The following is a 10,585-nucleotide window of genomic DNA, read 5'->3' as shown; positions in this document are numbered from 1 at the left end:
TGTGAAAATCAACAGAAGATATCAGATAGGGTCCAGTGACACATAAAATATTGGGAGAGACAATACTAGAATAGAGAATAGTTAATGAGTGGAGTAGAAATAGAGCACAATTAAAACATTTTGAACCAGGGATATATTGCATGTATCTGAGTGATCCAAAGTATAGTTGAAGAAATGGATGAGTTACACATGCAGAATGGTGTATGAAATTACAATGCTGAGGCTAGACAGAGAGCTAGCTTAAAGAAGAGTGGCTTTGGTGGTTAATATTCTTGGACAGGAGTATTGAGGAAAAATTGGAAAGGAGAAGGGGTAGCTGTATGGGTGAGGATAGCAATACAGTGCTGGGGAAAGAGACCATCCCAGGGGGTTCAATGATATAACTGATTTGGTTAGAACCAAATTGGCAGAGATGTGCAGTTACATTGTTTGGTGTGGTCTGTAGACTCCCAACTAGGAGGATGTAGAGGAACAAATCCTTAAGAATACTAAAGAAAGTGAGAGTGTTAATTACAGAGGCACTGGAAATATTTCTTAAATTTTCACTGGACTCATTTAGACTAATGAGAAGAGACTTTATTGAAATAAATGATATTTTCAGATAACTTGTTGATGTGGGGAGATATTTCACGTGTAGTAGAGTCTAGAATCAGAGGGTGTAATCTCAAAGTAAGAGTTCACACATGTAAGACAGACCTGAGGAGGAATTTCTGTCAGAACATAGTGGGTCCACAGAGGGTCGTTGTGCCTGGTATAAGTAATTTCAAAGCTTAGAGAAACAGGTTTTCATTAGTAAGTTCATGAAGGGTGATGGGAAAGGGCAAGGAAGTGGAATCGATCAGCCATGATCTCATTGAATGGAGATCAATTTAATGGGCTGAGTGGCTTGCTTCTGCAGCTCAGGTCTTTTGGCTTCATGGACTCAGATGTAGTGCCAGAGGACTGGGGAACTGCAAACATTACACTGTTGTTCAATAAATGGCTTAAGGCAATGCAATGTAAAATACAGAACATACTAAGCAGAGTGCAGCAAAAGAGGGACCTGGCTGTATTTGTGGGCATATTGTCAAAGGTGGCTGGACAGGCAGAGAAAACAGTTAATAAAGCAGAAAATATCCTAGGCTTTATTATTAGGGGTATGGAACACAAAACAATTAGGCTGTGCTGGACTTACATAAGATGCTAATTAGACCTCAGCAGGAGTATTGTATACAGTTCTGGGCATCTCATTATGGGAAGCGTGTGAATGCATTGGAGAAAGTACAGGAAAAGATTACAAGAATGTTTCCATGGATGAGAAATTTAATTCTGAAGGGATTGGGACTGCTTTCCTTGGAAAGGAGATGGCTGAAAGGAGATTTGATAGAAATTTTCAAAATCACATGGGGTCCAAACTGAGTAGAAAGGGGAGATAACAAAGTGTAGAGCTGGATGAACACATCAGGCCAAGCAGCATCTTAGGAGCACAAAAGCTGACGTTTCGGGCCTAGACCCTTCATCAGAGAGGGGGATGGGGACAGGGTTCTGGAATAAATGGGGAGAGAGGGGAGGCAGATCGAAGATGGAGAGAAAAGAAGATAGGTAGAGAGGAGACAGACAAGTTAAAGGGGCGGGGATGGAGCCAGTAAAGGTGAGTGTAGGTGGGGAGGTAGGGAGGGGATAGGTCAGTCCGGGGAGGACGGACAGGTCAAGGGGGCAGGATGAGGTTAGTAGGAAGGAAATGGGGGTGTGGCTTGAGGTGGGAGGAGAGGATAGGTGGGAGGAAGAACAGGTTAGGGAGGCGGGGACGAACTGGGCTGGTTTTGGGATGCAGTTGGGGGAGGGGAGATTTTGAAGCTGGTGAAATCCACATTGATACCATTGGGCTGCCGGGTTCCCAAGCGGAATATGAGTTGCTGTTCCTGCAACCTTCAGGTGGCATCGTTGTGGCACTGCAGGAGGCCCAGGATGGACATGTCGTCTAAGGAATGGAAGGGGGAGTTGAAATGGTTCGCGACTGGGAGGTGCAGTTGTTTATTGCGAACCGAGCGGAAGTGTTCTGCAAAGCGGTCCCCAAGCCTCCGCTTGGTTTCCCCAATGTAGAGGAAGCCACACCGGGTACAATGGATACAGTATACCACATCGGCAGATGTGCAGGTGAACCTCTGCTTGATGTGGCAAGCCTTCTTGGGGCCTGGGATGGGGGTGAGGGAGGAGGTGTGGGGGCAAGTGTAGTACTTCCTGTGGTTGCAGGGGAAAGTGCCGGGTGTAGTGGGGTTGGAGGGGAGTGTGGAGCGGACAAGGGAGTCACAGAGAGAGTGGTCTCTCAGAGAAAGCAGACAAGGGTGGGGATGGAAAAATGACTTTGGTGGCGGGGGGGTGGTGTCTGATTGCAGATGGTGGAAGTGTTGGAGGATGATGCCTTGGATCTGGAGGTGGGTGGGGTGGTATGTGAGGATGAGGGGGATTCTCTTTTGGTGGTTATTGCAGGGACGGGGTGTCAGGGATGTGTTGCGGGAAATGTGGGAGACATGGTCAAGGGCGTTCTCGACCACTGTGGCGGGGAAGTTGCGGTCCTTGAAAAACAAGGACATCTGAGATGTACGGGAGTGGAATGCCTCATCCTGGGAGCAGATGCGGCGGAGGCGAAGGAATTGGAAATGGCATTTTTTCAGGAAGCTGCATGGGAGGAGGTGTACTCTCGGTAGCTGTGGGAGTTAGTGGGCTTGAAATGGATACCCGTTTCTAGATGGTTGCCTGAGATAAAGACAGAGGGGTCCAGAAAGGTGAGAGAGGTGTTAGAGATAGTCCAGGTGAACTTGAGGTTGGGGTGGAAGGTGTTGGTGAAGTGGATGAACTGTTCGAGCTCCTCGTGGGAGCACAAGGCAGCGCCGATACAATCATCAAAGTAAAGGAGGAAGAGGTCCAGTTAAGCTGTTTCCATTTGTAAAAGGATTAAAAACAAGAGGGTTCGGAGTTAAATTGTCAACAGAAGTGAATGTGTTCGGAGAACATAGTGCATGAAAATTGAAAATTTCAAAAAGACATGAGATGATTATTAGAATAGAAATAATACGCAGTGTTAGAGAGAAAAGCATGAGAATGGCACTGGAGAACCAGCAGAGCGAAAATAGGCCAAATAGCATTTTTCTCAAATATGATAATTTTGTGATCTGTGATTCCTCACTCCTAACAGCAGTTCAGAATGTTTTTCTTTCTGTCAATGCTTTCTTCTTGTGCTTACACCTGTGTCTTCACACTCCCACTCCTCTACTTGTAGCAGTCTTTTGTGTCTGTCAGCCACAAGGCTTCCAGTCTTAACTTCCTTTTTGTTGGTACTGCTTCTATGTCAAGGGTTGCCTGATTCCGTAGGCCAGTACTCCTTATAAGGCAAGAAATGTAGAATCGATCCTTTTTCAATTGATTCAAGCTCTTAAAACTCAGTTGCAAGCATTCTTGATGTTTACAGATTCTATAGACATTTCTTAAAAATTATAGCTTTTTCCTGTACAGCTTCTGGCTCAAAGTTGTTCCAGTTACTTGCACATGAACCCATCCACATGATAGACACATGGGTTCATTGCCCCCCTGCAGGTGACCCTATTAAATAACATAAACACTAACTGTGAGACTGTGCACAAGGAGGATTGCTGGTGATCGTGAGTAGGTGATGTGAGTCAGGGGTGAGAGAAACAATGAAGATTATCTTGTGGAGCCCCAGTATTACCAGCTGATCTTGTACAGACTTGCAATCCTGCTGAAGTCACTCAGCTGTTCAGTCTCCGATAAGCTGTCCCAGAAACATGAAAATAAAGGCATTCCTTAAGAGATATGGAACTAACACTCAAAATAGTGGACAATTCCTTAAAATATGGGACAATTGGTCACTCTTTCTCCCTGACCTTTTATAAACAGTTGACCAAATGAACTAACCCCTTGTTAGGCTTTTAATTGGCTAGGTAATGAGTGATGTATTCACTCCCCTGAATACTTTTCACCCCATCATGGCAAAATTATGGCTGGGTCAAAATCCAGGGAGTCCTTCCCTGCCAGCTCCATGGGAGTATCTCCATTGCACAGAATGCCATGGTTCATGCAGTAAGGTTACTATCACCATCTGTATCCTGATCATGTTCATGTGAGTGCTTGTTTGTGTGGATATGCTTAAACCTGCACTGATAGCCACATGTGTGAGCTTGTATTGTCTGTCTGCGTGCCTGTGCGTGTTGTACGTGTATGTGTACATTTGTATATGCATATGTGTGTGTGTGTGTGTATGTGTACATTTGTGTATGTGTGTATGTCTGCATTTTTGTTCGTACATGCGTGTTTTTATATGTGTTTGCCTGTCTGTGCCTGTGTGTTTGTGTGTGCGTGCCTGTGTGTGTGCCTGTTTCTGTGTGTGTTTGAGTATGAAAGCATGTGTGTGTGGGAGAGGGAGAGTGTTTTGTGTGTGTGTGTGTGTGTGTGTGTGTGTGTGTGTCTGCATGTGTACACGCACACATGAGTGTGAGTCTGTGTGTGTGTGTCTATATGTGCAACTGTATGAGTGTGTTTGTATGCCTGTGTGTGTATGTGTCTGCCTGTATGTCTGTGTGTGTTTCAGTTTGTGTGTGTGCATCTGTGTGTCTATGTGTGTACATGTTTGTTTGTGTGTGTCTGTGTGTGCATGTGTGTGTGTCTGTGTGTGTATGTGTATGTGCGTGTGTATGTGCGTGTGTGCGTGCGTGTGTGTGTGTGTGTGTGCGCGCGTGTGTGTGTGTGTGCGCATGTGTGTGTGTGTGTGTGTGTGCGCGTGTGTGTGCGTGTGTGTGTGTGTGTGTGTGTGTGTGCGCGCGCGTGTGTGTGCGCGCATGTGTGTGTGTGTATGTGAGTAGGTGTTTAATAATGAGTCACCAAAAGTGTGCATAGGCTCAGGTATAATGGCCCCAACATTGATGAGTTGGCTCACATTCCCCAGCCAGGTTTACGAAGGAAAGAGGCCATGACACAGTTCAATTTGTACCAGTATCCAAGAGCATAATATTTCATAAAAGAGTCCTTTATAACCCATTGACAGTTGAATGTATGAGACTCTGTTGCGTGATCTATTTATGGTGAGGTGTGTGGTAGCAGTGGTCTTACAGACTTTTGAATGGTTTCTGGGCATCCACACAGGGCAACAAGCTGGGATTAACTTTAAGTCAAGGCTATCAGGCAGTACACGTACTGAAAACTAAAACAAACTCTAGCCAAGGGTGCCCTCCCTCACCCTCATTCTCTGTCATTCCACAGAACATGCTTTATTATTGTTAAAGTGTTTGATGAATGCTTCATTTCTCAAGTTTAGTTGTTTTTGTTAGAAAATATATTTTCAGACATGTTGCAGTGAACCAGTAATATTCTGTAATCAGTGAAATATTCAGCAAATGTTGTGTAGAGAAATTGCTTTGGTCTCTCGGGTGTACTGCATTTCACAAAACGTTCGACTAATGTTTACACTTTTGGTTATGTTTTTTTTGAACTGTTATTTGCCAGGGACTGTGCCAAGTAAATCCACTGCTTTAATGACTTTCAAAAGAGCTCGTTACCTCCCAAAGGGTATGAAATGAACCTCAGGATCAGCGAGCCTGAGTGAGAGGGAATGAAACAAAACTACCACCAGGCAGCTCGGGCAGAACCCTAAACAGCCACTTCTCTTACTCCATCCCTAACTCCGTGTGGGCTTTTTTTCAAAATATCCTTTTGCGCAATGTGAACATCACTGACCATTTGTTCGCCATCCCTAATCACCCCTGTACTGCTACACAGTTTCAGAGGATAGTTACAGGTCACTTACTTCGCTGTGAGGGCTGGAGTTACATGTAGGCCAGACTGAGTTTTAAAAAAAAACGCAGATTTGTTTCCCTAAAGAGGCAGTAATCAATCAATGGGTGGCACGGTGGCTCAGTGGTTAGCTCTGCTGTCTCACAGCGCCAGGGACTCGGGTTCGACTCCAGCCTCGGGCGACTGTCTGTGTGGAGTTTGCACATTCTCCCCATGTCTGCGTGGGCTTCCTCCGGGTGCTCCGGTTTCCTCCCACAGTCCAAAGATGTGCAGGCTGGGTGGATTTGCCGTGATAAATTGCCTGTAGTGTTCAGGGGAGTGTGGGTTATAGGGGGATGGGTCTGGGTGGGATGCTGCAGGGGGCGGTGAGGACTTGTTGGGCCAAAGGGCCTGTTTCCACACTGTAGGGCATCTAATCTAATCTAATCTAATCTATAGGGATTCTATGATTCTACCAAATTCTGGATTGCCTCACATGCACGTTCTCTGAGCCTAGCTTCCAGTTGCAAGTTCCCACCCAGCCACAGCAGTTCCCACAGGGGAGACAGAGGAAGACTAACAGCACAACGTTGAAGATTCACTTGGTCTAATACTGGCAACCACTGCTCAGACACAAGAAGGCTGCAGTCAGATTGGGGGTAAAGAATAGTTCATTGACTCACTGGAAGTGAGTTCACAGACAAAGTTCAATGAGGCAGGGTGCAGGAGAACACTGATGAGAATTCCTATTGCTAGGAATTTGCTCTGTTTGGGTTCTGCTGCATCTCCCTGCCGGACCCCAGGGATTCACCCTTCCATGTGGCCTTTTTGTAGACAGGGCCACCTACTCCCCCTACCTTTCTACTCCAGATTGATTAAATAACTTCCAAATTCAATGAGCTCCCCTCGGGATTTGCACCCAGGTCACGTGAGCACTAGCCTGGCTCTCTGGACTCCTAGTCCAGTGGCAGCACCATGCCATCACCATTGCCTGCCCACCATTGGGCCAGTTGTGGCTTCCAGGGGCCAGCAGAAGGTGTATCTAAGTGGATGCACATGTGTATCTCGTATGTAAACTATCCCTTATTCTACATGTGTTCAATGTTTTTCAATGTGAACCATTATCTCTATCTCTCTCTCTCCATAGATGTTTTCAGATCTGCTGAGTTTTTTCAGCTTCATCTGTTTTGTTCATTCTCAACTGAAGTGTGGGAATGAGTCTGAGCAGTTGAAATTCTGAGGGAATCTGATCCCCTCTCTGAGCTTGTTCTCACCAAAAGCGACTGCCTTTCTTCATCTCACTGCATTGTAAAAGGTAAAATCACCATTGGGCTCTCTCTCATTAGAGGGTGAGAGATGACTGACGCTAGTTTAATCTGACGGTCACCATGCCTCAGGAGAGGGAGAGGGTGAGAAGATTGAGGAGATTTTTCAGCTGGTGCATGAACTAAACCCATACTGTAGGTATCATTCTGCATCACAAACCAACCAGCCAACTAACTGAACTAACCATGTGTATCACCAGTCTGCAGCAGTACTGGCCCTCAGTTTACATGATCAGATCCAGTGGTAATTGTGAACACTGTTTGTGGATTCTGGTTAAAACGGTGATGATATTTTAAGGAGTACATCACTGACTAAAAAGTGTTTTGCGACATCCCGCAGTTGTGATAATGAATTGTCTTTAACCCTATATGGGGAATGTTATTCTTTTTACTCATTTGTGAGATGAAGCTGTCGCTGGGGAGAGCAGCCTTTACTTTCCATTCTTCAGTGCCATAGAAAAGAAGGTGATGAGTCCCTGGATTAGAGGTACATCCACATTCCCATCAGGAAGGGAGCTCCAGGATTGTAACCCTGTGGCACTGATATATTTCCAAGTCAGGATGGCGTATGTCTGGGCCAGAATTTTCAGGTGTTGGTGTTTGCACATATCTGCTGCCCTTGTCCTTCTAGGTGGTTACAGTCATGGGTTTTGAAGATGCTGTTGGAGGAGCCTTGGTGAATTGCTGCAATGCATCTTTCACATGCTGCCTTCATGCTGTGGTGGTGAAGGGAGTCAATGTTGAAGGTGGCGGGAGTGGTGCCAGGCAAACGGATTACTTTCTCGTTAGGAAAGCAAAGTACTGCAGGTACTGGAAATCTAAACTAGGCACAGAAAATGCTGGAGAAACTCAGCAGGTCTGGTAACACCTGTGGAGAGGCAAACAGAGTTAATATTGAGCCCAATATGTATGGTTTAGAAGGGGTGAATGCTAGGAAGACGTTTCTGTTAGGCGGGGAGACTAGGACCCGTGGGCACAGCCTTAAAATTAGAGGGGGTCAATTTAAAACTGAAATGAGACAACATTTCTTCCGCCAGAGAGTGGTGGGCTTGTGGAATTCATTGTCACGGAGTGCAGTGGAGGCCAGGACGTTGGATGCCTTCAAGGCAGGGATCGACAAATTCTTGATCTCAGAAGGAATCAAGGGCTACGGGGAGAGTGCAGGGAAGTGGTGTTGAAATGCCCATCAGCCATGATTTAAATGGCAGAGTGGATTTGATGGGCCGAATGGCCTTTCTTCCTGTGTCTTACGGTCTTATGGACTCTTCTTCAGAGCCCGTTCCTTAGATCTTACATAAAATTGCCGAATATAGTGTTGAGAATGTAAAGAAGGAAGGATGTGTCCATATCTGTTTGACTAATATGGAATAGTTTTGCAATCTGGATCATCAGCCTACAACTAACAACAACCCCACTCCTACTACCTGCCATTAATGTGTGTTGGAGGCGTTGACACGTTCATGTCTACCTTTTCTAGAACATTCAAGGATAGACAACCAATGCTGGCCTAACCAATGAAACCCACAAGCAATGAATAAATTGGTTCAGTCATGTTACAGACACACATCAAGTTCACCAAGCCCCTGAGTTGGACGTACATGGAATTTCTGGTTACTCACTGCAACACAGATCTCCCTCCGGGCCACAGCGTGAATATTATTGGAAGCCTGGGTATGGAGGAAGGGTAATTCAGTCCAGAATTTGCTTGTGATATTCACAAATATTGACAATCATAGCCTGAACATTTAATTTGCTGTCTGTTAGTTCCAAATGCAGCCAATGACAAGTCAAAAGAGGTCTGTTTAGAGCCATCGCACACAGGCTCAGAAACTCGTCTATTTTCTAGTCCAGATTAACAACAGTAAGGGGTGACTTTAAAGAGGTTTATAAAGTGATGAGGAGCATGGATGGAGTGAATAGCCAAGGGGATTTCTCCAGAGTAGGGGATTCCAAAACTAGAGGGCAAAGATTTAAGGTGAGAAGGGAAACATTTTAAAGGGACTTAAGGGGTAACTTATTCACACAGAGGGTGACGCTGGTATGAAATAAGCTGGCTGAGGAACTGGTGGAGGAGGGTACAATTACATCATTTAAAAGGCCTCAGGATGGGTATATGATTTTGGTGTGGAGGTGCCCGTGTTGGGCCGGGGCGGACAAAGTCAGAAGTCACACGACACCAGGTTATAGTCCAACAGGTTTATTGCAATCACAGTCTTTCAGAGCAAAGTCCCTTTGTCTGGGGTGTCACCTGAATTCTAATGAAGGAGCAGCCTCTGAAAGCTTGTGATTTCAAATAGAACTGTTGGACTATAAGCTGGTCTCATCGTACATGATTAAGAAGGGCTTAGAAGGATATGAGCCAAATGCTGGCAAATGGGACAAGATTAATTTAAGATGTCTGGTTGGCAGGGACTAGTTGGATGGAAGGGTTTGTTTCTGTCCTGCACATCTCTAAAACACATTCTCCTGAACTGAGAATGGACAATCATTGGGCTTCAGGCCTGGGTGGCAGTTTGTCATGAGCATGTCCAACCAGCCAGCTTACCCCAAGCAGGGAGACAAATCTTAAGCCATCCACTTGACTGTCCTTTAGGTCAAAGCCATGGAAGAGTTTGAATGAGCAAGGAATAGCTAATCTCTTTGCATGCTCATCTTTCTATGTTTCCTTCACAGGGCATCCTGATAAGGCTGAAATTTATTGATGCTACCCAGTTAGTCTTGAGAAGATGGTGGTGAACAGGTTAACTCAATGACCTTCCTGGGTTTGGAGTCACAGGTTGATTAGGCTGGGTATGGATGGCAGATTTCTTTGGAGGGCCAATTTGCTCTTAAGAACCAATCTGGTACCTTCATGGTCACCATAACCAATGCTGGATCTTATACCCGTCCCTCCAGTTGTAACTAATTCAATTTAAATTCCTCATTTGTTGTGGTGGGATTTGAACTCATATAAAAAGCCGAAAGAACTGTGGATGCTGGAAATCTGAAACAAAAGCAGAAACCTCAGCAGGTCTGGCAGCATCTGAGGAGAGAAATCAGAGTTAACATTTTGGGTCACCAGACCCAAAATGTTCACTCTGATTTCTCTCCACAGATGCTGCCAGATCTGCTGAAATTTTCCAGCAATTTCTGTTTTTGTTATTTGAACTCATATCTCTGGCTAAGCCACATTTAGGCCCAGAGTGGGTTAAAAGGGTGGGCTTCCATCTCCAAACCAATGTGTTTTTTTTTGACAATCTGAAAATTCCATGTGTTGCGCACCAGCGGTTTGATTTCTGGACCTACTTTACCAAGCTGACCCCAGACTCCTAGACTGCCCAGGGTGGATCTGGCCTCATGTTCTGCTGGGTAAGTAGGTCGGACCTCTAGTTTCTCAGTCCTGTAACATACCTTCTGTACCTGTACCCTGCTGTGCATTGCAAACTCCTGGCCTCACCCACCATCAGTTATGCAATCGAGAACATGAACTGGAAACGTGGCTATTCCACAAGTAATTT

This window comes from Stegostoma tigrinum, chromosome 10 (assembly GCF_030684315.1).
Source record: "Stegostoma tigrinum isolate sSteTig4 chromosome 10, sSteTig4.hap1, whole genome shotgun sequence".
NCBI classification, from domain to species: domain Eukaryota; kingdom Metazoa; phylum Chordata; class Chondrichthyes; order Orectolobiformes; family Stegostomatidae; genus Stegostoma; species Stegostoma tigrinum.
The sequence above is the reverse complement of the archived record's forward strand: the minus strand, read 5'-3'. Positions refer to the sequence as shown.